General features: G+C 45.0%; 1 protein-coding gene across 4 annotated transcripts in view; it reads left to right on the top strand.

The window, feature by feature from the left end:
* Positions 1-24,528, top strand: part of PALM2AKAP2 (PALM2 and AKAP2 fusion) — a 469,405-nt gene that overhangs the window by 280,214 nt on the left and 164,663 nt on the right. The window contains exon 1 of one of the 4 annotated variants that reach the window (XM_014596350.3): positions 14,862-15,006. The exons of the other annotated variants lie outside the window; for them this stretch is intronic. The gene's annotated coding sequence lies outside the window, so the exon portion shown is untranslated. Of the gene's footprint in view, positions 1-14,861; positions 15,007-24,528 lie in introns of those variants that run through there. 4 annotated transcript variants of the gene reach the window in all.

The raw sequence follows: 24,528 nt of genomic DNA on the forward strand, positions 1-24,528 counted from the left end.
CAGCTCTTAGTTCCATCATATCATTATAGTTATACTTTGCATGATTTTGCTTATAACAATCTGAAAATGCTGTGAATCGAAGACCTCTGCTTAAAGAGATGAGAGGTTTCACTTCTGTAACAAGAGCCTGATCCAAAGCATGCTTGAGTTGTTGGGACCTCTTCTTTCCAGCAGGGTTCGAAAAAACATCTTTAGAAGGTTGGTCATGCACTTGGCATTGTTCCTTTGAGAAATGCATCAAGTTGCAAAAAATATATTCTTTGAATATTATTATCCAGTTTCCTCAGAATTTCAGAGGAGTTCTGGGTAGGCTTAGTTTCCTCAGTTAAACATTCCAGTTTGATCTTCCTTGTCGTCTCTTCCACAGTATAGACCACCTCTGGTATTTGGGGTCACTTTAACATTATTGTGAGAGAGATGGACCTCAGTAGCATCTACCAAGTACTTGGGGAGGCCTAAATGTCTGTGGAAGATAACTTAACTAATTAAAGTGTAAAAAGAGATTAAATGTGGTTAGAGCTTCCAGGAGGGCTCATTAAAATTGGAGTATCACAGAGTCAGAACAGCTACTACTGTGCCTTGGCATTCTAAAGGTATTAAAATTGACTTACTAGCTGTATATGCCACCCTTCCCAAAAAGGGGTCAGGGGAGCTTATAATAAAAGGCAAGAAATACAGAAATGGAGTAAAGTATTAAAATGAGAGCATACCACAAACTCCCCCCGCCCCCTTTCATAATGCAAAAGCAATCCCCTCTACCTCATCCCTTTTCATTCCCCCGTCCAGCTGAACCTCACTTCCCAATCCACACAACACCTTTGCAAAAGAAAACCTGTACTCCCTCCCATCCCTATCCACTCCTACCTTCTCCTAGTCCCTCACCTTATACCTAAGGCACTCTCCCCTGCCCTGCCCCTTATTACTGTCCCAAGCCACACCCCCTCTCACAAATCAGGGCCATGCCTGTCTCCCAAATCCACTCCTTATCCCCTTTCCCACATGGAAACTTGTTGTTCAATTAAAGGGTGAAAAAAGCATTGCTCACTTAAATTATTAGCTGGGATTTTTTTTTATTTTTTTGGGGGGTGGGGGGTTGTCTTCTCTCTGTGTCTATAGTGGCAGTATGCAGTATGCCTTGCACAATGGAGCCTTGATCTATTATTAGATCTTCTTAAGTGTTTCTTTAACAATAAATTCCAATCCATTGTTAGACGCTGAGGCTGCTTACAGACGTTAAAACTTCAAACTTGGTATGCTCCCACACTGAGCCTAGCACATGCCCAGAAGAGGCATTACAATAGTTGAACCCAATTCATCCAACATCTGTATAGATTAGGTGCTTTAGTGGGGGGGTTGGGGATTTTAACTAAATAGCTGATTGAATCAGGTATTAGATAAAAGTGCGAAAAAGCCCTGCTGAAGTGCCTGATCTGTACAGACGCTGCAGAGCCAGGATGAACTAATGCACTGCCACCTCTGGTTAAGTGCATTTTGTTTGTTTGTTTGTTTGTGTGTAACATCTACAAGTAGAGACATTTTCTAGTGTAGCTTCCTGTAGATAACAGACTACATGAAATCAGTCCCGAACAGGTGAGGGATCTCTTAAAACACTTGGATGTTTTCAAGTCTTCTGGGCCAGATGCCCTGCATCCAAGAGCACCTGAAGGAACTCGCTGAGCTTATCACAGGGCAAAGCTGTTTGAAGAGTTGTGGAACTTGGGAGTTGTCCCGGACGACTGATGGAGATGGCTAATGTGGTGCCTATCTTCAAGAAAGGGAAGAGAGATGACCCTGCAAACTACAGACTGGTCAGTCTGATTTCAGTACTGGGAAAATTTTTTGAAAAATTTGTTAAGGAGGCCATCAATTACAAGCTGGCAACTGATGGGGTATTAAGAAGTAACCAACATGGCTTTGTCAAGGGTAGATCATGCCTGACAAACATGGTGTCCTTCTATGGCCAGGTAACTAACCAATTGGACGAGGGACATGAGGTTGATATCATTTACTTAGACTTAGTAAAGCCTTTGGTTCTGTTTCCCATGAGATCCTTTCAACTAAATTGGAGGCTACTGGGCTGGACCAGTCTACAGTGAGGTGAGTAGACAACTGGCTTAGAAGTCAATCCCAGAGATTTGTGATCGATGGGATGGCCTCATTCTGGAGGCCCATCTCCAATAGTTTCCCCAGGGATCTGTGCTTGGACCTGTGCTCTTTAACATATTTATTAATGACTTGGATGAGAGGTGGAAAGCTCAGTGATTAAGTTCACGGATGATACTAAGCAGTGGGGAAATGTGGACACATCAGAGGATAGGGTAAAGATCTAGGATGACATTGATAGACTGGTTTTTATGGACAGAACGGAAGCAGATGAGGTTTAATAGGGAGAAGTGCAGGGTTCTTCATCTGGGTAGAAAGAACCTTCACCATAACTACACGATGGGTGGTGGTCCACTGGCTGACACAGCATCTGAATGGGACCTGGGGGTCACAACTGACTGGAAGATGAACATAAGCCAACAGTGCGATGAAGTCACCTGCAGGGCAAAAAGAACTCTGGTGTGCATAACCTGATGTGTTGCAAATAGAACCACAGAGGTGCTTCTTCCTCTCTATTCATTGTTGGTGAGGCCACAGCTGGAGTACTATGTCTAATTCTGGGTACCACACTTCAGGAAAGATGTGGATAAGCTCGAGAAGGTACAAAGGAGAGCCACCCATATGATTAGGGGCCTGGAGGATAGGCCCTAGGAGGAGAGACTCTGGGAACCGGGCCTGTTCAGTCTGGGTAAGAGAAGACTGAGAGGTGACTTGATAGCTGCCTATCGGGGGGGAGCATCAAGATCTAGGGGAGCAACTCATCAGGAAGGCACCTCAAGGGAGGACAAGAACCAATGGGCACAAGCTAATTGAGGGAAAATTTAGGCTAGACATAACAAAAAACGTTTTTTCTGCAAAGGTTGCCAGAATCTGGAACACACTCCCAGCAAATGTGGTGCTGTTGCCATCCTTGGATGTGTTCAAGATGAGGCTGGATAAGTACCTTGTTGAGCTCATTTGAGCCCAATAACTTGATGCCCATGGCAGGGGACTGGACTTGATGATCTTGCAGGTTCCCAACAAAACAGTATATGGCATAATTCATCTGGGCATAATTTCAAGTGGCTTCTCCATGCTAGTGGCTTGGTATTTAGTGAGCCCAAAGCTGTGGGAGAAGTTTTTTCTGTACTAAGCACAGTGGTACAGCATCTCACCTGTGTATATGTGCTGATGGACTCAGAGGTCTTGGGGGTATATAAAGCTGTTCTTGCACTCATGGCAGAGACAGGGGTGCTCCCCTGAATGCATTCTCTGGTCATGCTGCTCCTCTTTAAAAATTTAAATGCTAGGAGTTCAATCCACCTGGTTGACTATCTATCCTATTGTTGTGGCTATAGCCAGTAAGATTGCAAATTGCAGTCTGTTCTCCTCATAGGTGTCAAGGTTATGACTGGCACATAAGTGGTCAGGCTTGACTCTAGAGTGTCACAACCCAGGGGATCAGGAACAGATGAAGTAAGGGGCCAAGGGTCCTAACTAGAGTCAGGGGTCAGAAGCAGTTGAGTCAGGAGGCTGAGATCTGTAAGGGACTGGAACACAGGTGGTCACCTTGAGTAAAGCCATGAGCCAGAGGAAGGCAGAAACAGGAGACAGGGATCCAGGCTGCGGTTACTAGCCAAGTAGCTATATAACTGTATGGCACTGGGACTTGGGCAATTGCTAAGGTAAACCAAAAGCTGACTGTCAGAGGACAGGGGTCAAGGAGCCTACTAGAAAATCTGAAAGCACAAAAGGGTCAAGCAGCCCATAAGGCAGGAACAGAGGGGGGGAGCGATTAAGCCAAAAAAGCCAATAAGCAGGACCCAAGGAACAGGAAATTTTGAACAAAAAGGCAAGAATAGGCATAAAAGAGCACAAGGAGACTTCAAAAGCCTCAGATTAGGCAGGAAGGCATCTATTCTATTGGGTAGCTGCATAGGCATTGAAACAGCTGCTGCTTATAACCTGGCAGCCATCCCTCCTGCAGGCCGCTGGGAGTAATTAGGCCACTGGCAGCCAAGTCCACTCAGGGGCAGCTGGAGGCTATGTAGCCTGTTTGCTGCTTTGACTCCTAATAGCTAAGGTGGAGGAGGAGTGAGCAAGAAAGCCTAGTTTTGTTTTGGGGATTGTTTTTTGGTTTTCTTTTTTTTTTGGGGGGGGGAAGGGGTTGATATTCAACTTTAATATGCTTAGGAACATTGTCTTATATCTAATACCTCTAATTACAAGTCAAGACCTTTTGAATGTTTCTGAAATTTCAATAATTGTTTTCAGTAATGTATACAGTTATAGGATAAGAAATGAGATCTTGATCACATAAAACTCTTATTTTTACATCACAGCTAGCTTATATTTCTGTTTGAAGATGCCAGCATTCCTTACCTCCTTAAAAAGGTGCCTATTGTAATAAATTATCTAAATATGATCTCATTTAGGTTTGTCCAAAAGGATAAATGCTCAGTCATTAATGAAATCTTCTTTTACTAATAACAGATAGGCATGCTGCTGCAAACATTTTTACTCAGGTTCTTGAGCACCAGCAAAATAAAGCCTCAAATCTTTATTTCTGGGTTGATGGTGACAAGTGTAAGAGATCCTTCAGGAATGAAAATTTTTCAAGAACCTTATTTTTCAGATGTATATAGAACATATTACATGAGTAAGATAAGTATTGCTTTGTTTTTGGCATGCAGAACTCAGCTCTTGAAGCTAGAAGCTACAGACAAAAGCAGTTTATAAGTGAGCTATAGCCCTAGAGTGCTGGGACTTGGAGTTAAGTGGTATTGTATGAAGAGCGTATTTGTTATGCCATCACATGTGATCTTAATTTAATGACACAACTCCAGCTTTGTGTCCCCTTTCTCTGTTTGTGCCCTTCAGACTGTCATTGGCCTTCTTTTCCTCCTTTGATCTTCTACCTGGCCACATAGCTCCCAGTATCATTTATTCCTTCATCATTAATGACTTTTGGATCTATCTCTATGCCCCATCTTCTCTCCTTCCTTTTGGTCCTATGGCTCCACTTGCTTCTGATGCTGCACTTCAGTTGGCAAAAAGTAGATAACTCGTCTGTCTCCCCCTACTGATTACTCTATCACCTCCTTGTTCCTCCGGAACAATGTTTGATGTAACCTTATATACTGGTTTTGCCTAATCCTAATCCTAGCACCAGATCCTGCTGCTTTGTCCTCTATAGCTCTTTCCAAATCCACCTGCTTCTTGCCACGCTCATTTCTATGCTCTCTCTTATCCCAGAATCTCCCCTACACCTCAAAATGCCATCTTAAAATCAAATACAATTTTCCCACTACTCTCATTCTGCCTCAGACTGCTATAAAATCTCATCTTGCTTCTATTTCAAGTCCCTGCATGGCTTAATTCTGAGTATGCTTTCCTGTGTTTTCCTGTTAACTCTCTCTCTTTATTCCATTGTCTCTGTCAAAGCTGCTGAACTGCCTCTTTGAATTCCTTCTCCTACAGTGACCCATAATCTTGGAATCCTGTCCTGGGTCCAGCCCACCATTCTTCCATTCCCACTTTGTGCTTATATATTGCAACAGCATCTAGAGGCCTCATTCAGAAATCCAAAACTCATTTATCTTAGTCAATGCAAACACACTAAAGAAGATTGTCTCTGCCCCAGAGAACTTAGTCAAAGTAGACTCCCATCTTTCAAGTCCCTCCTATAACCAACTGCTTTAAAATTGCCTATGACCCCTAAATTCTTATCTTTCTTCTACATGAGGTTGCTAACAATGCTAATGGTGACAACCCAGTTCTGTTATATTGTGCTGGCGTAGTGGGGCTTTATATGCATGATTATATCCTCCCACTTTTAAATACTGAAAACATAGAATCTTCTTAGTCATGTCAGTGATGCCGTAGCTACGATGACCCAGGATATATGTAAGAGGCAAGGATTTGTTAGGGTGATATCTTTTTTTTTATTGGACCAACTGCATAGTTGCTATGCGATAAAGTTAGACAAGAGTTAGAATGCATGAGATTCACAGCTGGTCCAGTAAAGGATATAACTAAAAAAAAAAATGCCTCTTAAGCATCTTTGTGGAAGATACTTGGTATAGTGGAGGTTTTGTTTTTGTTTTTTTTAGCATGTGTACACAATATTTCTTGACTTGGCTGCACAAGCAGTTTTACTGACTCCAGAAGTTGCTTTAACTATAAAACACAATGCATTTAAGCTACTGCAGTGCAGGATTGCTTTATTTTCTTTAGACTGTCTTGTCTTTTTTACTGCCCTACTGTTTGTATAATGTTGAATAAAATTGTGCATTCCTCACAAGGGATGATCTAAAGCTTACTGAACTCACTAGAAAGACTTCTATTGAGCTTTGCGTCATGCTGTTGGTCCCAACACAAATACCATTTGTTACTTTTTATTATGGTTCTGTGGGTTTTTTAATAATTGTTTTTAATCTTTTTAGAGCTGTATGTTTTAAACAGATACACGGTGATTGTACAGAACTAGGGAAATATTGTGGTTTATCATTATTTTGTCTCAGCAGGTAATATAAATATTTGAGACAATGTGGTGTGATATACTGTTCTGTTCCGAAAGTTCTTCCAGGCATATGGTAATTAATAGGCCTGTGTGAAGCGGCTAGTATTTGCTTCGGATTTGGCCGATTCAGGGGACAGTGATTCGATTCAGTGATTCAAATCACTGTCCTGATTCGATTCGGCCAAATCTCCAAATCAGCCAGGCCAGGCCCATCCCCCGCCTGCTCTCCCAGCCCAGCAATGGCTACCCCGCTTGCCTTAGCTCCCAGGGCACTTGGGGAAAAGAAAGCCCCAACTCACTGAGTGCTGACAGGCGGGGGGTGATTCCCACTGCCCCATGCTGCATGGGGGCTCTGCACAAGCCCCCCAAAACCCCCACCCCAAGCCCCCCCACAGGTGCCCTGCCCAGACCAGCTCCGGCCCTTTAAGAAAAAAACAATCGAACACCCCGCCCAACTCACCGCTTCTGCCAAGTGGGGGGCGATCCCTGCTGCCCTGCACTATGTAGGGGGTTCTGCACGAGGCCACGAGGCCACTGCAGGAGTGGTGAGTCCTGGGGCTTTTCTCGTTTTTTTGTTCTTAAAGGACTGGAGCAGGCCCAGGCAGGGCACCCATGAGGGGCTGGGGGAGCAAGGGAGGAGTTGGGGGGGCTCATGCAGAGCCCCCCATGCAGCATGGAGCAGTGGGAGGCAGCGGGAATCGTCCCCCCCCCCACACACCTGGCAGCACCCGGTGAGCACCAGGGCTTTTCTTTAAGGGCAGCCATGGGGGGGCTGGGGGAGCAAGCAAGGGGTGGGGGGGGTTGGAGGAGAGGGGGGTTGGGGGGCTGGCAGGGGTTCCTCCCACATTCTCCTCCCCCAGCCCCCCCTCTCCTGCCCCTAGTACTTACCAGCTCTAGTCCAGCTGCAGCTCCCTGCTGCAGCCACTGGGGACTGCCCAAATCATCAAAGCTCTCCAAATCTTTCCAAAGATTTGGAGATCTTTTAATCTATTTGGACCATTACATTTCTCCCCGATTCAATTTGGATTTGGAGATTTGGCCATCGAATCAGGCTGAATCTCCTCCAAACTGAATTACCACCCAAAGCTCTACACAACTCTAGTAATTAACTCGTGCGTACGCACACATGTACTCACGCGCGTGCACACACACACACACACACACACACACACACTTCCAGAGAGCCTGCAAACCAACTCGAGCAGGTATGATACCTTAGAGTAGGAGAAGATGGTGGGAAGATCTCATCAATGACATTGACACTGAGGGGATTTGAAGGATGTGAAAGAGGCAACTAGTTGAATAAGAGGTTCATCCCATTCCTGGGAAAGGGAATGGTGCAAAAGAAGACACAAAATCCAAAGTGGGATAAGGAAGTGGAGCATTTTAAGAAAGAGATATGAAGGGGACAGTGGGGAGTGGAATAAAATGGAGCTGAAATACTGGCAGAGGTCAAAGTACATAGAGCTTAAAGAAGGAAATTTTTATTTCCCTAGAACTATGATGAGTACCATCACAGCGAGAGGAACACCATTGCTTGTAGGAAGAGCCATGAGTTATGTAGTGTCCCCAAACCAGCTGCAATAAAAACTTTCTAGCTTGCCACCTTTATCTGTAGTTCTTAAGGTTTTTTTGTGGGGGAGACTAGGTTACCGCTACAAGAACAGAATAAAATAACTTTTATTCATGGAGTTTAAGTCTACGAACATGACTGGCTTTTGCAATTCTGATGAGGGTGCTTGCAGTAGTAAGCACTGCATCCTGTAGTACACGTTGGCAGGGTTAGGCCTGTGGTTTGTAAGTTGATGGCTGGTAAACTAGTTTGCAGTGTCAGTACCACAGCACTATTCACCCAAGTATTCATGCTGCAGAGTGATTTCTCATGTGGTTGGTTACTGATGGCTATCTGGCTCATGCCTGGAATGGAAATAAAGCTATCTTACCAAATGTATTTGCTTAAAGAGACTGTTGGTCAGCTGTGTAAGATTTTACAAATTTAAATTATATTTTTACTAAGTCAATAGAATCCCAGTCATGGTTGAGACACTGTTGTAAGATACGGACACATAGTTAGAAAGTTCCTGTCATGGAGATCTTGCAACCTCTATTGATGAGAGAGGCGAAGTGGCTTAATTTTCATAACAAGTTATTGACAGAGCTGGACTAGAACCTAGATCATCTCATTCTTCGAGCATGATGATGATTACCTACCAGCTGTCTTTAATAGTGCCTCTGTAATAGTAAGTATTTCCTCCCTGTACTGAATATAAAGCATTTATGAATGTGACCTCTGAATTTCCCACATCTCTTATGCTAACTGATTGATGGACCTCTGAATTCATTAGAGTGTTATGAAATGCACAGAGAATACATAGGAGTTCCATTTTCCTTTCTCACTGTCAATCTGTGTGTTCCTTCATTTGACTTACCAGCATGTCATTCTGAGGAAGGGGAAAAAATTCCAGTCACAAAAATGTCTGGCAGCTAATATAAATATTTTAAATCTGCATTGTCAGTAAAACCTTCCCTCATCCTCACTGAAAATTGATGGTTAAGACTACCACATAAAGCATCATGTTTGGGGGGCATATTTTTTTTACTAGGGGATAATATGTAAGGAAAAGAGTGCCACTGAGACTTTCTGAAAAGTGGACCAAGAATTGTCTCCCAATTGACCTCTTCACCTACTCTGCCAGCACTGGAGATTACAAGCAACCATTTTCAGTAACTATAACTGCTCTGACCATGTAGAGCCATCAGATACACTTTCCCCACCGTCACCTAAATCGCATGCTTGGAAAACTTGAATGGCTGTCACAGAGGCTGCAGAATTTACTGCCTGCAGAGAAAAACAGAATGATCAAGGCATACGGGTGGGGCCTTCCATATCCAGGAACGTTGATGATAGCTTTTCTTTTCCTCGTGTACACTTGACCAAACTATTGATGTTGCAGAGTTTGTCAGGCCTATGTATGATGAGCACAGCAGAAAGATTCTAGTGATCTCGGAGACTTGCTTAATGAAATCAATTCATATGTGAACAAGATCTACCGCCCTGAAGGTGCCAAAATGTTGCTAAGTACTGCATTACTGCTAAAGGCAACACTCTTTTGTTCACATCAAGATCTCTGCTCCTAGCAGAGCAGTATGGGAGGTGGAATCCCAAAGTAGGCGACAATGTGGCTATCAGTTTCCCCCGTACCTTTACGTTTTTCTTCCATACATCTGTATCCCTCATGCACTCTCTTCACCAAGATGCTCGCCTTCCCATGCTCAAGTCAATGAAATCTGTTTCTCCTCTGTCAGCAATAGCTCCACTCCTATCTTTACCTATGGAAGAGGACACATCTGTGTTGGGTCTGAACTAAGTCAACCTATGTGACAGAAAGTGAGCCAGAAATAAGCACGTTCTACATGTTAAAAAGGAAGCCATTTCATTGCACAGAGTTTTTGTATAGGTATATGGCCTGGTTCTCAGATGTAATAAACATCTTAGATACTGTAGACTCTCACAGGAATTGCAGGTATTCAGCTCTCCATGAACTCAGGCAAGTAGATATGGGATATCCTGAATGAGTGATGCTACTGGAAATAGGCTAAATCTTGCAGTCCTTCTCACCCAGCCATCACTTCTGTAAGAAAAGTACTGCATAAAGCTATGCTACTTTTAACATGTAGGATTTCTCCACCTCATGCAGTGGGCAGGTGGCCAAATCCTCCTATCCCAATACCCACAGAAAGATCTGAAAAGTTTTGAAACCTGTTCAGGAGATGAGGGCTTTCAAGTAGAAGCTCAGATGCTCCACAGAACTCACCCAACTCACATCATCCCAAAGGCAGCATAGGGGTTCTCTCAGGCTGCCTGCAAGTCAAGCTTTCTATAACTGTACTGGATGGAAGAATGCTCAATACATTATTTTGGGCTGTAAATTTCCTACTGGACTGAAGAGGAATAGAGAGTAGTAGAGTAGCACACCCTTTCCCCATCACAGAGTACTAAGAGAAGTTGGGCAGATCCAGAGGGGCCACAATGATGTGGTTGTACTCCACTTCGTACTTTCAGGGTGGTTTGGCCAGAGCCCCTGCTTTTTCAGGGCTCTGGAGCCCCACAGTTGTGCTGATGATGATGCTTGTTCCCTCCTTTCCCCTGCTGATGAATTCAGCAGGGGAAGGGCAGACAGAAGCAGCATTCACCTCTTAGGCCCTGGAACCACCTGAACCACCTTGATCATCTGGTGAGCTTAGACAGGAGCCCATGCTTACCAGAGCTCACCCAAAGTGTGTGTATGGGGTATGGAAAAGGTGCATCTCTGTTGTCCTGTTCCTGGATCTGCTACTGAGAGCAGACAGGAAGCTGGTGTGGTGTTAGGGAAAAGGAAGTCTCACTTAAATAATATTCAAATTTAAAAAATGGATAGATTTTTGCAGATATTTGTATTCATCTTATCTTCCATGCTGCTTTTATAAGAATGTGAGCTATCTTCCCATTCATTAGTCAGGGAAAACTCCTATTGACTTTTCCTACAGCATGCTAAACTTTCCTCCCTTATTCTTCAAGCAGCTGAAGTTGCCTTGATTGCTGTAAGCAAGGCACATAACAAAATGCATCCTTAAAATAAAAAATTCAGACAATTTCCTTCTGCTGTTGTAACTGTTAAAAATGCAAATTACAAGCAAGAGGCAATACTCATTAAAATATCCATGATGAAATAGCACTTGACTTACTCTGTGTAGTACTGATAGTGTGCTGCCTAATTAATACTAATTAAATGCACCCCTGCTGGAAGGAAAAAATAAAAATCAAAACAGTATCAGGATGACTTGTTATGTTACTTCTGCAAATCTTCTGTTTGTACTTATACAGTTAAGCTTAATTTTGTACAGAACAGGAAGCAGGACAGGGGTTATAACTAACATGGAGGAAGTGACTCTATTGAAGAATTCAGACACATCTGTTTAATTTCTTAAAGTTGAAGCATCTTTGGCTCTTCTGAGTGTCACATGAGCTTCTTTAGAGTGCAATACTTCCAACCACAGATGTTCAAAACGTACGACCAGAGCCTCCAAAAATCATGATTTGTCTAAAATTACTAGTTTGGAATCTTTAAAAATTGATCTTCTGCTTTCAGTCTTTACAGTGAAATTACTTTACATTTTCCAACTTTTTTTGTGAAGCCATCATCATTAGAAATTCTTCTGACAGTCTTCTCATGATTCCAGCTGCTAGTGCTTTGAGAGAAAACATCAACCTTTGCAACAGTTGTGATAGAGTCGCAATAGCTGGCAGTGTTGTTGATGCTTCCTCTGTTTTCCTTCAGCAGTACTTCTAGTATGAGGTGCATTTGGTGACTCAGCCTATGTGCCTGCACAGCAGGCAATAATCTCTTCCTCTACCCTTGTGAGAGGTAGCCCAAAATTCCTGGGCAGAAAGGAATATTTAGGCCCTGGGTGCTGACAGATGTGCAGCTCCCTGGGCTAGCTCATGGCACTTTACAGAAAGCACCATGAGTTAGATCAACCCTCCCAACCCAACAGATGTTTGCTGTTGGATCGGGAGGGTGGAGGATTGAGCTCCACTTTGCAGCTGATCCAGTGAGAGAGAATGTGTGTCTGCAGCTTCTTCCTCTAGCTCTCCCCAAGCTCCAGTGCTGTCTCAGAATGGGAGGGGGAGACAGCAGGAGGGGAGGTCCATTTTGGGGTTTGCCTAGCCTGCCCTGAAGTCAGGGGATGAGCTCCAATCCATCTACCCTACCCTCCAGCACATGCTGGACAAACCCCAGCTGGAATCCCCTTCCATCCCTTCCTCCACTCCCATCCTGAAGACAGCACTAGGGAGGGGGCTGGGCTGCTTCAGCCCACCTGTCCCGCCTCCAGCACACATTAAGAGAAGTTAATGAAGGTACTGTGCTTTGGAGTGCCTTCATCTGAACCCTCATGTAATGAGGTTTCATTTGTTGAATGGTCAGCAATAATGCCAACTGCGATGAAAACATCATGAGACTCAGCTGGTAAATTTGTGGAGGGAAAGGGTCAGAATGGAGGAGATCAAGGTCCCACAGTGAGGGAGGGAATGGGAATGGGGCAAGCAGAAGCTGTGATAAATGGGGCCCCAGGGCCAGGGCAGGTTGTCCAGAGGTTGCGGGGGGCAGGTGGGGGTTGCACCCCTGTAGGAGGCATGTGCCACCCATGGGGCAGAGGCGGGCTGCCCACTGTGGGCTCGGGTCTCTGTGCCCTGCTGACTGCCTTGGGAGCTCAGCTGTGTGACACCATTGCTGCCCACCTGGCAGGTGGCAATGGCGTCATGTGGCTTGGTTCCTGGGACAAAGGCAACAGGACACAGAGACCCGAGCCCACAGTGGGCAGCCTGCTTCTGCCCAGTGGGGGTGCACATGCCTCCCCATATCTCCCCCACTGTGCGCACAGCTGTAGGGAGCCATGCCTTGCCCCCCTCTTCCTCCGCGCCTCTGGATGACCTGCCCTGGCCCTTCATTCAACCCATCCCCTGCTGCTGTCCATTCCCTCCCTCACCATAGGGGCTTTGGATCTCTCCCGGCCCTTCCCTCTCTCCCTGCCCCTTTCCTCTCTCCCTGCCCCTTTCTCTTCACTGTCTGTGTCTCTGTGTTTCTGCTCCTCACTCCCAAGCCACAGCCTTCACCTCAGCCCTGCTGCTGCCCCTCACTCCTGACCCACAGTACCCTGCATCCTGCCAGGGTGTTCAGGGTCCCTTCCTTCCTGGGCTCCAAACCCCCCTGCCCACACCCACAGCCCCCCACACCTTCACAAATAACTGCCCTCCCCCCACACATTTCAAAAATAGCATTTCATTATTTACATGCCAATCTTTTTTTTTTTTTTTTAAATTGAGCTCATCTCATGATTTTTGGCATGGCAATGGTGGGTTGGGCACTTTTTAAAGCCCTGTGCAGCTTTTGTTAGTGCATAGCTGTAGAGCATTTTCAGTGGCTGATCATGCAACAAAACATCACTCCTGTTTCCTCTTATTCCCTGCCATGATTAGGGTGAAACTGATGGAGGAGCATTGCTTTTACTGTTGCTATTTGCTCGCACCAAGAGAAACAATGTGGTGCATGTGGTAATTAGCTGTTGATGTGGCCTAGCAGCGAATTATTCCATGCTCCTCAGCAAGAAGGAAGCAAGGGAGAGAGATATTGCTAGGCACAGAGCCATGCTCTGAACCATAGAACATGCTTACGCTGTATGTAAGGAGAATATTATTGTTATTATTTATTTGGACTGCTCTGGTGTCTGGGAGCCCCAATCATCCCTTTGGACACTTCAAATGGAGGTGCAGACCTGTTTGAATGGTAAGTGTGAGTAGTCACATAGTCATCACGTAGATTGATTTTATATTCATATTCACATAGATTGATCACAGTCACATTTTCTGGACCACTGAGATGTAGTCTGTGGACCCCTAGGTATTTGTAAATCACAAGCTAAAAACTACTGTCCATATCTTTATCTTGATGTGCTTTGGTGTTTTGGTTGATTCACAAGCTCTTGGCCATCGGAAAATGTTACCAAGGATCACTACATGGTAGTGGCTCTCATTGACCCCTTACCCTGCCTTCTGGCTCCAAGACAGACATGTATGCATGCCTGGGGGGAACACCCAGACCCACTCTCTCAGCTGCAATTAAGAAGCCCAGGGCAAACTATCCCCACCCCCTTCTGCTAACAGAGGGGTCCCCCGGCCAGCTCCTTTGCCTCCACTGGTTTTTCTCTTGCAGGCTGGCAGAGCTCCAGCCTGCCAGGGGTTGCCTGGGGGCCCTGTGCCCCACACCCCTATACTGCGGGGCTGGGGGCAAGGGACAGAATTGGCCAGTGCTGTTTACAGATGGGCCCTGGTACAAACCCGGTTGAGAACCACTGCCCTAGGACAACCCCTTTCTTCTGCTAACAGAGGAGACCCCAGACCGAACCTGAGGGGAAACCAACATCCCCGCTTTCCTCTGCCAAGACGACCCCTCCCCGCCGCGCCAGGAAGAGCCCTGGGGCCAAGCAAGGCCCCTCTCCCTTTCCCCTTTCAGAAGCAGGCTCCGTGCTCCCGCCGCCAGGAGCTCGGGTGAGGCGGGGTAACCTGAGCGGTGCCGGGGCTCGCCTCGCCCTGCAGCCACCGCCGCCGCGCGCCCTCGCTCCCTCGCCTCCCCTCCCCTCCCCTCCCCTCCCCACCCTCGCTCCTGCATTGATTATTCCGGAGCGGCGGCGGGGGAGGCAGAGGGGCCCCGGCCTCGGTGTCGGCAGCTCCCATCCCTCCGTCTCGCCCGCCCTGCCCGCCCAATTCCGCAACTGTTTCCCAGAGTTGGCTCCGGGCAGAGGACAGCGCCGCCGCTCCCCACAGCGGCGCGGCCGGGAGGCGAGGCGAGGCGAGGCGAAGCGAGGTAGGTAGGAGGCGCGCGGGCTCGGGCTCGGGGCCGGGGCAGGCACGGCGGCGGGGAGGACCCGGCCTGCCCCCCCCTGGGCTGCGGGGGCCGGGCGCAGGGCAGGGAGAAGCGCAGCCCGCCGCTGCCGGGGCCCTTGCGGCTCCCGCCCCGCGCGGCTGCGGGGCCCGGGGCCGGCTCGCTGCTCCGGCTGCAGCCCGCTGCCGCTTCATGGCAACTTCAGGGCTGGAGGTTCCCGCTGGGCTTGAAGCAGGACTGGGGGGAAGGGAGGGGGGGGCGGCAGGCAGCTCAGCATCGCTGTGGGGGTCTCCCCCTGCAAGCGACTGCCTGGCGCTGCTGGTCATTGCCGGCGTCGTCATCATCAGATCGTAGTATTATCACCATTATCATTAATGATGATGATGATATCATTAATCATCATTAATATCATCATCGTCATTTTCATTAATAATAATGATGGTTATGATATAATTATTATCATTATCCACAAGATCATCATTAATAATGATGACGTCATTATAATTAATATAATCAATGTCATCATCATCATTATTAGCAATATAATCATTGTTCTATATCATTGTTATGTTATGTATCATTATCATGCTATATTTCATTATTATCATGGTTTTTATATTTTATTATCATGTTTTCTTATATCATTATTATGTTAGTATTATTATTATTGCCATTATCACCAGCAGCATTATTGTCATTACTCTTGCCCTTATCATTATTACTATTATTATTCTAATAGCTAATGGGATCCTAATGGACAAATGGAATCAGCCCTAATAGGTGCACGATCTCCTCACCTTCTCCCCCCCCCCCCCCCATATGGATCAAAATGCTTGGACTGCTTGGATGTCTGAACTGAGTGGCAGCCCCTTTTGCCCCCCCCCCTCCCCCCCCAACAACAGCCAGCTGCATTACTCTTAGAGTTCATGCCTGTCTGCACTGGGTCCAGAGTGCTTGGCTGCTGTTTTTTTGCTGGACATCATTTCCATTCTCCATGGTCTGGCCGTTTCTAGATGGCTGTGGGGGGGGCGGGGGGCAGGAATCAAGCCCAAGTTCTAGAGAGAAATTGAATTTTGAAAGCTGATCCACAGGGCTCTGCGCTTCCCAAGCACTTGCACCCTCTGTGCAGTTCACAGTGCTTCTGAAAGTTGCTCGCATTTCCACTGGAGAGGGTTACGAGCCCCTGCAGGGGTGCAGCCATTTGTGTGGCTAATGGAATCTGAGCACTCTCCAAAAGGCGCAAGAGTGGGGCTAAGCTCTGGGTTTTCAGCCTTGCACTGAGCTGTGTCTCAGTCCCCAGAACAGTGTCAGAGGGCAGTACTTTTTCATCACAGCAGCACAGGTAGAGTTTATCCCGTCATCATGATTTCAGTGAGGAAATCCAAGGCTGTGGCTATTGAGATGTGATCAGTGTTTCAGCCTTGCATTGAAATCCCCCCTGATTCTAGGATGAGCTCATAGCTCAAACATGTCAGCCGGTATTCGGGCCCTGAGAGTGTTTTGCAGAGGTTTTGTGTATCCGATCGGACAAGGTTTTATTTCACTTCACTTTTGTCATTCTGCTCTTTTGACTCAACAGCTTTGGGAGCTCTGTAAGATGCACATCAGCATGTGTTGTGCTGCTTAACTTTATCTTGGCTGAGGAGGGTGAGCTGATGGATGCTACAGCTCACAGTGTTTTAAGTCACTGTGGATAGCTGAGAGAGATCCTCTGGTGCATTTAAAATATTTGCTTAATATGCATTGTATGTCCTTCTGGAAAGGCAGTGCCTGGGTGGGTTTCCCTGTTTGGGGTCATTGCCTGTCGGCATGTCATCCTGTCAGATTTAATAGCAAATTGCTGGATTTGAAATGTTTAATATTGATGTGATGTTAACGTGGGTTAAACAACCCTTAGTTGTAAAACTGCTACCCAAAGATTGATTTCATCGCTCAGGTGAGCTCTTCAGTAAATTAGCCCATATTTATAAAAGAGATGAGCAAGAGTTTGGAGTGTTTCTGTGCCTATTGATTTTTCTCTTCCTTCCCTGTGTATGTATAACTTGAGCACTAACATGAGTTGCATGTATATGTTTTGAGTCTGATCAGGCTTTTCTTGCACGCTCAAATTCAGTGAGAGTTTTGGCTAAGCCAGGAATTACAAGGGCAGGTTCTGACGGGGTGAAAAACACGTATCCAGTATTTCTTGACTTAGAATCATGAGCAGTTGACGTTTGAGTGTAGGATGGATTAATTCATGCGTGGTTTGTTTGGTCTGAATTGCTTGCAGAAATCCAATTCTGCAACTTGGAACACCCACTGAATTAGTAAGCTACACTGATACTGGATTTGTGGCAAGCTTCACCAGGAAATGACATGCCTTTGCAACATGCATAATGCAATGCCTACTGTTATCCCTACTATTACCATTCTGTCTGTGATTTTTGTCTTTTCAACATGTTGAAATACTGATTTGCAGATAGGTGGTTCTGACTTCAGCTGACCAACCAAAAACTCATTTGCAATAGCAGAGTGAACAGTTTTGTTTAAGCTGTCAAAATTCCTGTTCCTGTGTTGGGGGAATAGAGAGTTAATGCTGATCACAGTGATGTTGGTTTGCTTGTATTTTGTTTCTGCGTTGTTTTAACATTGTCTCTTTTCCACTGATTTCTACTGATGGGCTATTTCTTGGTTTTCATGGGTTTATTTATCTCCTTGTATGGCCTTTAAAATCTAGGTTGACAGATAAATTTTAATAAATGTACACAATTTTAGTAGCTCTGAATTCAATTTGATCTATGGTCAAAATATTTTTCAGCTTCCTGCCTAGAATAAATGGGCAAGTAGACCTTGTAAGAGCCCTGAAAGTCAGAAAACTTGGGCTGTCTATTCAAAGGGGGCATAAGCTCCAGAGGCAAGGAATGTGTGTGGAGCATACCTTGTTCCTGTTGCCATATGAATATAGAGAGGACTCTGTATTATTCCTAGTGTCAGGGTGTGCCAGTACCTTCTGTTGAGTTGCATCATCTGCTTCTTGAGTCTGAAAGCCCTACAGACAAATATATTTAAGTCTGACAGAGAGGAATGCTTCCCCATTAAAAAGGGGGGACTGAAACTCAAGTGCCTAAATATGGAAGAGATCAGACAGTGCCTTCTAAATGTCATTAGCCAGCACCATATCATAGAGGAAGTAAGTGTTTATAGAATAACTTGCCCACAGAGAAAGTACACTAATTTCCATTGGCTAGAGATGGCTTATGCTGTGCATCAAGCACATAATTTAGGAGAAGTTGCTTAAATCTGATAGAAAGACTGTTGAATTCTTTGGTAGCTATCAGTTTTTCTTGTCATTCATTTTCTTCCATTCCTAAGGAAAAAGTCACCCATTGCATAGTCAAAGAATATCTGAAAGAGGTGTTCTCTTTGGTTTAATCCCTCGCATTAATTGGCATGTTTATGTGTTGAGAATTGGGGTCCAGACACAAAAGGATACATCATGGAGTGGGGGGTAGCTGTCTTTGCACCAAATTCTACGAACTTTGCCATTTTCAGTTGATCTCCTTGGTCAGATCTCAAAAATTTCAAAATGCAGAAGCACATATAACCACATTAAAGACTCACTAAACACAGTTCTCTTCCAACATCAATATAAATTGGGAGCAACACTGTTGAAGTCAATGTAGGTAACCTGGCATTAAAACTCTTGTGAGCAAAGAGTCAGATCTGTTGACCTCAGTCGGAACTGTGTATTCCTATCTGAGGACAGAACTTGGTCTGTAGAGAGGTGCATTTTAATTGGCAGCTGTCCTAGACCACTAGAGCACAGCTTTCTAAAATGAAGTGTAATTATGAGCTACAGCAGCCAACAAATGCAGTGCTGTCTTTAATCACTGCAATTCCCATTTATCAGCATGCCAAAATAGGAGAGATTTGTTTGCAGTAGCTCAAGAATTTTGTGTTCTCTCCTGAAATGATTTTAAACCAAGGGCATGTATGTTTTGCATGAGTTGAGACTGCCTTGCTACAGTAAATCAGTCCATCAGTCTACTCCATCCTTGTGAAGGATACGTCATTAATTAATTTTGTAGCAAGGCAAATGCAGATTACTGTATTAAAGTTCACATTGCTCTAAATGTGTACGTGAACAGTACTTAGAAAATATCTTGAACTTTTCTGCTGTCAGGGAGTATTCACTTCCTTCTATGGTGTGATGTGGGAGATAGAAAATTGATCTTGCCATTGAAACATTGACCTGTGGCTTGTTCATTTCCCAGTTCAACCACATGCTTCCAGTGTGACCTGGAGCAAGTTTCTTTTAGAAGGAAGAATTTTCAGGAGGGCTCAGTTGTTGCCTAACTCTTCCCCCATGGAAATCAAGGCAAGGCACAAAATGCTACTTTCACTGAAATTTAAATCAGTGCTGAGTACGACTGCATATCCTACCCTTCTTCCCCAGTTTAGCCAAGTACTTAATCACCTATCTAATTTAAAACACTTCAGTGGGATTACAGTACCTTCCTGAACAGGGGCCTGAATCTCTGAGTTTCAGTCTCCTATCTGTTAATCAGAGATACTCTTGTTTCTTTTGTCTTCTCTGTTTAAATGGTAAATTCTTCAGGTTTTGATGGTTTGTTAACATGTTTGTAGAGTGCCTAGTACAATGGGACTCCAGTCTCAGCTGGTGCCTGGAGACTATAGTCCTAATAGAAAAATCAACTGTAACTTGGATCTAAAATAATAGCAAAAGTCTATAGTGTTTTATGTACTAATAATTTTAATATTGGAATGTTGTGATCCTATAATATACTGTGTTTTTGATGTACTTTGTTAATCAGTTCTGACTGATCTAAGAACTTCATGGATCTGCTGTTTGTTTACTAAAGCAATGGCACCAGAATACTGAGACCATAAAAATTATAAGGGCTGTTCTTCGTCTTTAAAAAAAAATAGCAGATTGTTCTTTTTAGAGAAGAGCAATATAATTTTCTATGTATTCATCCTATATACTCCAGAAGTAAGAGAGACTCGTAAGGCTATGTGGAACAGAGTGAGTAGTTTCCTTGGTCTGTTATAAATAAAAAGGAAACCAATAGTGCATTTTAAATAGGGCAGATTTCTTTAGAAAACTTTAAATAGATCTTCAGAAGTGTCAGCAGAGTTACATTAAAGACTGACAATAGCACTTGGGGAAACTTGGAAATTGCCACTACATCATAAATCTGTTTTAAATCATAAGTCTGATTTCTTTTCCCATTTGTTTTAGAATTGTCTTTGCCACTCAGTCTAATCAATCGAAGAGAAGAACAATGGGCTAGGAAGGATTGATGTTTCTTGGCTAACTCACAAGGCTAGGACTCAAATTTGGGATCGTGATTTAGCCCCTGCAAGAGACTTCCTTTGTGATTTTTGGGCAACTGATGTTGCAGGCAGGTGCTTTTATCTACTCATGATCCAGAGTCCAAAGTCCTTTCCAAGAGTAGGAGCCTGCAACTGTGATCACAGAGAACAGACCAGGACTCATTGTTTTCATTGATAAGTGTGGTAGCTAGAAAAAGGGGATCTGGGACTGTTTACCCCTTACATATTTATTAAGACAGTCAGAGCACTTCTCTCTGCCTGAGAAGGCTCAAATTCAGCTATGGCAGGAGAGTGCTTTGCCTCTAGGCTCCAAGCTAGTTTGGATGGGGTGTCTCCACTCCTCTTGCTGAAGATGGCTGGAAGAAAATGCAAGAGCTTTTGGACCAGAGAGAGAGAGACCACGAACATGACAAAAAAGGACTGTAGTGGAGAGGGCACTCCTCTGAGGGTAGAATCCTGGGTTCTGGTCTTTGCTATCAGGACTGTCTATGCCTTTTACAATAAACGTCATTTGAGAACTCCCCCCCACCAAAATAATCCCGGGAGGGGGGATGTCTGGAACCTAACTTGCCCTAACAACTAGGTCCCATGAATTTTGCATTCTTTTCAGCACAGTGGCCCAGACTTCCTCAGAAAGGGTGGAGCATGTCTCTATTCTGAAGAGCCTAAAGCCTCATGGTTAGGGCACTCTCCTTGGAGGTGGGGTGTGTGGATTTGCATCTATTCTAGCTGAGAAGTGTGTTAACACAAGTCCATCATTTCCTTGAGGGAGTTCTTTAGTCACCACAATACTGTATAAAAGGTAGGCACTGTAACCTTCTTCTCTGGTCAAGTTTTATAAAAAAGCAACCATGATTACACTGTGTGAGAAGCCAATCCCACTTGATCTATGTTAGGTATGTCCTGACTGGGCATACAGAATTGGGCCTTTCCAGATGCTGCTACATCTATTTTGTGGATCCCAGTGGTGCTGTGGCCAGTTAGGCACCGAGTTCTGAGAGTGGTTCTGCCCATGCGCAGAACTGCAACTGTAGGCACCTAGAGAATTGCCAGTCTGAGCAGGCAGTCTTGGGACTTCCTAGAGTTGGATGACTGCTGAGCAGAGGACTTTCAGATTTCTTCTAAATGTCTGCCCAAGACTTTTGGTACTAAAGTCTTTCTTGGGAGCTGGCCCGTGTATTGCCTCCCTCTCCCTCTCTTCTCCAGTTTCTCATAGTTATATTTGGATAATAAGACTACCTTTGTTTCTCCTGCTTGCTTAGATTGTCAACAATTTGGAGACACAGACTGTCTTATGTGTACATACAGTGCCTAGCATATGGGAATCTGGAATTCAGATGGAGTCTTAAAAAAGTGTGTTATATAAAACACTCTCTATCTCTCAAAGTATTTTTTTGTCATACTCATCTTTATATTGAAATCACAATATGCCTGACATCAGTTATTTTTATATCAGAAATTGTGTTGTCACAAACGAAGCATTGTGATTTTGAATCAACTAGATGGAAATGAAACTTTGGAGGAGAGGGATTTTTGTCTGAATATAAATATTTAAAACAAAAGCAAAAGTGCCACCATTAATTTTGGATGATATGCAATACATAGCTGTTTACTTTAAGTTCCCACCGCCTGGGTATTGTAGCAGCATGGAAATCATAGACAAATGTAACAGACATTCTGCAGACATAATACCATGCTTTATTAACCTAATATAATCTTTAATTAAAATTTATGGTCCTAAAATATGTCCACAAGATTAGCTTTCCAATGATAAGACCAATAAATAATAAAATACAGAAGCACAAGAAAAACTAGTAACACTTTCAAAGTTTTCACTAGCAAGTTGTGTCAAGATAAATCCAATAACCTGCCCATGGCTAGAACCTTCTGATTTGCTTGATATATTTCCCTTTTTTTAATTCTTTTTTTTTAACACTACAGATCTCTAGATATTCAAGTTGTGACTGTTCAGCTGTTGGCCCATGGCCATATGCAGCCCATGAGGAGTTGATCTGCAGCCCCTGGGCTTGTCTTGTCAGAGGTCTTGTTCCTCAGCCAGGATCGCCAGGCTCCCCCTCCTGTCTCTCTCCCACTTTCTGCTCCTGCAGGGCAGGGTAGGGTGGCACAGCTCAGCATAGCCTTTAGTGCCGGGGAGCTAATAGCACAATAGAGTGGAGGAGCCTGCAGCCAAGGAGGTTGGAGAGTGGGGCTGGCCTGTCTGCTTGCATGATGCAACCATGGGGGGAGCTGCCTGCTTATTCATGTAGTGCAGTAGTGGTAGGGCACCTGCCTACATGCCAAAGGAGCTTGAACCTGGGGAAGTGAGGAGGGGCTGTGGCCCCTACTATGTGCAGCCCCGGCCACCAAGAGTTGGACAGCCCTGACCTAAGTGATTCCTATAATATGGTCTTAGTTCTACGCTTATTACAAGACAGTTGGGCAGTTGTTAACTTTCACTGGCAACTGAACTGGGCCAGTATTGGTGATAAAGCCAGAAGAGCTTTATCACTGTGGTTGTCAACCAGGGGTACACATACCCCTAGGGGTACTTGAAAAGGTCATAAGGGGTACGCAGAATGAATGAGAAAAAAATTACTGTTTTATAGAGGTGCGCCAATGCATCTGTCACGTATTGGATTGGCACCAATATAAGGAAAATTGACTGTATTGACAATTGGCTTTTTTTGACTGATGTGGCCAATAACGTGGCTGATAAATGCCCTGTGCGCGTGCACAGATGCAGAGCAGCACACAGGTGGCCAGGAGCACAGCCTGGCAGTATGGAGAACAACCAGGTCCAGCTGGTAACTCTGTTGTGGGGGAAGGGGTGTGTGTGTTGGGGAAGGACAGATTGAGGCCCTAGTGGTGAGGGAGTGGGGCTGGGGCTGGGGCACAGGCAGGAGCTGCACAGCTGGGGGGGGGGGGGTTCTGCCACTGCATGTAACTCAGGAGGGCATGGGGGGCATGTGACTCTGGATCTGCAGGCGGGGCGAGGGTGAGCTGCTGCTGCGGGCTGGGGCCGGGGTTGTGCCAGGCTCTTCCTGACAGGGAGGCCGAGCCAGAGCTGCATTTGAGGCGGGCAGTGGTGGTACTGGGAGGGGGCTACAGGGGAGCTATGGTGAATTTTGGAGTAGTTGCATCCCACCCCTCTCTCAGTGCAACTGCCTCCTGCCCTGAGTGCAGCCCGGCCCAGACCCCCCACCAGGAAGAACCCAGTGCAGCCCCCAGTCCACAGCAGCAGCCTGCCCTTTTCTCTGTGCGCAGATCTGGGGGACATGCCCCCCCATGCCTTCCCAAGGTGTGCGCAGGTGTGGGAGCTGCCTGCATCCCCTAGATCAACTGCTTGCAGCTCTGTCCCGCACCCCACCCTGGCTGTGCAATGCCTGCCTCTGCCCCAGCCCCACTCCCTCCCTCACTTCTGGGGCCTTGATCTGCCCCTCCCCCCCATGCCTGTTCCCTCCCTCCTGTTAATGGTAACATTAAAAACAAGAAAAAAATATAATGGGGTACATGAGATGAAACTTTGAGACAAGAGAGGTACACTTGTTAAAAAAGGTTGAAAACCCCTGCTTTATCATATTGGGGCCTTGTTATGTTCAGCCTTGCATTAAATACTGTAGCGAGCAAGCATATCTCTACCTCATGTTATTTTATACCAGGGGTCATGGATTCCTTTCATTGTAGAAAAGAACCTGTTACCACTATCAGTGGGAATCTAGGGAACATAATAGAGGTACCTTAAATAGAACAAAATAGAGGCAAAATAGAGCATGCACATTATTTTTAGTAGCTTTATTTTAAGGAAATTGCTTTACAGGATATAATAAGTAAGCATTTATATTGTAGCCTTGTAGGATTCTGAAGTACATTAGAGAGCTAAAAAAAAAAGGAAAGACTTTAGAAGGGAAAGTAAAGTGATGCTTTCAACAGAACAAGGGGGAGAGAATGGGTCTAGGGATCATGGAAATGCAACATCTTTGAAATAGAACTAAAAGAGAGAAGAATGAGTGTAATGCAGGAGGGGCAGGCATCCTCCCTATCTGTGCAGTGTATGCAATAGTAAGAATAAAATTATTGTTAAATTTTTTGTTTGTTTTTTTTGGAAAAACAAAGTAAGCCCATCTTTACTTCTCAGTATGTTGTGGATGAAGATCAATACGTAGGAAA

This window comes from Alligator mississippiensis, chromosome 3 (genome assembly GCF_030867095.1).
Source record: "Alligator mississippiensis isolate rAllMis1 chromosome 3, rAllMis1, whole genome shotgun sequence".
NCBI lineage: Eukaryota > Metazoa > Chordata > Crocodylia > Alligatoridae > Alligator > Alligator mississippiensis.